This window comes from Bactrocera neohumeralis, unplaced genomic scaffold (assembly GCF_024586455.1).
Source record: "Bactrocera neohumeralis isolate Rockhampton unplaced genomic scaffold, APGP_CSIRO_Bneo_wtdbg2-racon-allhic-juicebox.fasta_v2 cluster10, whole genome shotgun sequence".
Taxonomy (NCBI): Eukaryota; Metazoa; Arthropoda; class Insecta; order Diptera; family Tephritidae; genus Bactrocera; species Bactrocera neohumeralis.
This window is the reverse complement of record NW_026089623.1, coordinates 10,673,827-10,677,613: the sequence shown is the minus strand read 5'-3', so window position 1 is coordinate 10,677,613 and position 3,787 is coordinate 10,673,827. Positions and strand designations below refer to the sequence as shown.

Below are 3,787 nucleotides of genomic sequence, written 5' to 3'. Positions count from 1 at the left end.
AAATGCATATCATTTTGTATGAAAGAAAACTTGAAAACTTAAATTCACATTTTATAAATTTATTATGCAAATAAAATGAAGGAACTTTGACTAGAAAAGTAGTTCTGTCTCTTCCTTGCAGAAGAGAATATGCAGCGTAATCATCTCTCTTTTGTAATCCATCAACACGCGTTGAAGGCCCAGCAGTTATCGGTGCGCGTTCAGAAATTGAAATCATATTTTCATCACTTATCAATATACTTATTACATGTGCGCGCATTGACTTGCATGTTCATACATTTATATATACTTCTATGTACATATATTTGCATACATTGCCAAACAAATAATGCACAAGCATACAAACATACATATGCGTACACATATGAATATGTCACCAACAAAAAATTGATCTTCACAAGTCAATATGGCAGCCAAATTGGCAAAGAACAAGTGTAGTAAATTTTACAACAAAAACGATTTCATTCATGAAATTTGCAGGCGCAAATTCCACAAGCGATCTCGCTTCATTCATAAAAACAGAGGCCGTAACATCTCCCCGAGCATGCCTTTGCCAACAAGTCGTCTTTCGCGACGATGGCAAAAGCTAAAAATCATAAATTGCACAACTTTCTGGTGCTTCTCGCAAAAATCTGCGTCGATATGTATTCACGATCATACGTATACATACATACATATTTACGCATGTTTGTAGGCGAAGCTGCTACAGCGGCAATCGGCGGCCATTACTTTACTTATGCCATAGAAATTTTATTGCTACGAATATGGAAATGACAACGAAATAATGCAAATATGCATATTTCTAAAGGTCATTAATTTCTTTGAAGAAATGAAAGGAATGAATGGTCCTGCGAAGTATAGTCTTAACTTTTCAACGGCCAACGCAGAGCATTTCAACCAAAAGGAATTTATTTATTAAAATCACCACTCAGAAGTCGTTTTATCCGTTGTAAGCGAACGATTTTCGAAGAAACATCATTTCTAATATGCCACAAGACAAAATTAGAAATGAACTTCTTAAACCTCACGCGGTCAGATAAAACGATATTCTTCGTCATTGCGGGTCGGTTTCCAAAAAAATATAAATGAAGACTAACTACAGAAATGATCCTGTAAAGTATAGCCTTAATTTTTCAACGGCCAACGCAGAGTATTTCAACCAAAATATACGCAAAATAGTTGAGAATTCGCAGAAATGAAAGACAAACGAAAGAAAAAGAAGCATAACTTCAATAATGCACAAGCATACAAACATACATATGCGCAGCAGCAGCAAGGAAAGAGGTAACAATCGGCGATCCATTGTATATTTCTTTCGTGCATAACCAAACCATAATTAGGACAAGGCAATACAAGTGTCAATGGTGGTGTTGGTGGTAAGCGCTTAAAAAGTTACGACGAGCTCGTAGATTCGAATGCCAACAGAATTTATTTTTAATTGAATATGTCACCAACCAAAAATTGAAACATTGTTCTACAAAAACAACAACAGCATAAGCATGGCAACATTGTGTTGTTGGTAGAAAAGCCGAGCTGTGCCGAAAGAAACGAACAAACGATCGCCGATTGTCACCGCTTCGCTTGCTGCTCGAACATCTTCGCAGACAAGGTTGCGTAGATTCATATTGAGCAAGGTTGCGCAACCTGAATCTATCGCAACCTTTTCCGAACTCGTATAAGAAGTATAACTTCAAAAACTATTTTTGGTCCACCTTAATATATAAGTAGGTACATACTCAGATACATATGTACATCTATTGCTTATCGCAGATTTCTTTTCGCTTTCTTTTTTCTGCAAACGTATGCAGATGCAAGTAACAAAATATTTGCATTCATACTTACGTATTTAAATGTTGATATACCATATCTACAAATACATAAGAAGTTATATATTTATATATTTCCAGTTTTTCGCCCTTTTCGCTATATTGCACATACGTATTACATATGTACATATATAACAATTGTGCCAAACTATAAGGGAAACGATATAGTAACATATAAATATAAAGGATAACCATATGAAAATAAATATATACATACATACGTATATTCTTGCTTATTATTATTTTCTTTTTCTTTTTCTTTCTTAAATGATACAAGTACTAAAAACTCATTTAAATAACAATAATTATATACGGATATTTATTGAGACGATTTATGCGGTGAATACGCTTTCGCCAATTTATATAATTTAATTGTTTTACAATAAAAGTTATATTTCTCTTTATACATTTGCTCATATAACCAATTTTTTAATTATATTTCAAAGCAAAACAGTAAATTCAGTCTAAGAAATCAAAAGAGGATAAGCCAAGAACACTCAATTATTGAATATTTCAAAAATGGTTGATGATGATAAATCACAAAGCACATCTTCAGAAGCTACACGCAGGGTGCCAAACAAAAAAGAAGCAAATCAAGGTTTATAACTGAATGTGACAGTTTTATTAGATACTGCACACTATTTTCGGCTTCTCTTACTAATGACAACACAGAATCGGTTCTTAATTTAAAAATTCAATGTATACATAGCATATGGGCACGCTTTCTGTCAGCGTACAATACAGTCCTAGATACTGACGACGCTGAACTCACACAAAACATGAAAGCTCCGGCATCATCCAAATATTAAAACTGCCTCGAACAATACGAAACCACGATGGCAATGATATTCTTCATCTTAATTGGCGCAGACACCGCCTACGCGATTATAGCCGAGATAACAACAGCGCGCCAATCGTTTCTTCTTTTCGCGACGTGGCGCCAATTGGATATTCCAAGCGAAGCCAGGTTTTTCTCCACCTGGTCTTTCCAACGGAGTGGATGCCTTCCTCTTCCTCTGCTTCCCCCGGCGGGTACTGCGTCGAATACTTTCAGAGCTGACAACATGATCTAGCCAGCGTAGCCGCTGTCTTTTAATTCGCTGAACTATGTCAATGTCATCGTATATCTCATACAGCTCATCGTTCCATCGAATGCGATATTCGCCGTGGCCAATGCGCAGAGGATCATAAATCCTTCGCAGAACTTTTCTCTCGAAAACTCTTAACGTCGACTCATCAATTGACGTCATCGCCAAGCCTCTGCACCATATAGCAAGACGGAATTATAAGTGACTTATAGAGTTTGGTTTTTGTTCGTCGAGAGAGAGGACTTTACTTCTCAATTGCCTACTCAGTTCGAAGTAGCACTTGTTGGTAAGAGTTATCCTGCGTTGGATTTCCAGGCTGACATTGTTGGCGGTGTTCATGCTGGTCCCAAATATACGAAACTATCTACAACTTCAAAGTTATGACTGTCAACAGTGACGTGAGAGCCAAGTCGCGAGTGTGACGACTGTTTGTTTGATGACAGGAGATATTTCGTCTTGCCCATTTTCTTTGCTTCCGTGTCCAGCCTGGAGAAAGCCGAACTAACGGCGCGGGTGTTGAGGCCGAAGATATCAATATCATGGGCATGCGCCAGCAGCTGTACACTCTTATAAAAGATTGTACCTGCTCGATTAAGTGCTGCAGGTCGAATTATTTTCCCCATCAGCAGGTTGAAAAAGTCGCACGAAGAGGAGTCGCCTTGTCTGAAACCTCGTTTGGTATCGAACGGCTCGGAGAGGTTCTTCCCGATCATGACGAAGCTTTTGGTGTTTCTCAACGTCAGTTTATACAGCCGTATTAGTTTTGCGGGGATACCAAATTTAGACATCGCGGCATAAAGGCAGCTCCTTTTCGTGCTGTCGAAAGCAGCTTTGAAATGGGCGTAGAGATGGGGTGTGTCGATTCTCCTTTCG

General features: G+C 37.9%; 1 non-coding gene across 1 annotated transcript; it reads right to left on the bottom strand.

Annotated features, from left to right (window-relative positions):
- Positions 1 to 923: 923 nt before the first annotated feature.
- LOC126765624 (small nucleolar RNA U3) lies at positions 924 to 1,127 on the bottom strand. The gene has a single exon (XR_007668501.1). It is a non-coding gene; the product is annotated as a small nucleolar RNA U3 (small nucleolar RNA).
- Positions 1,128 to 3,787: the final 2,660 nt, after the last annotated feature.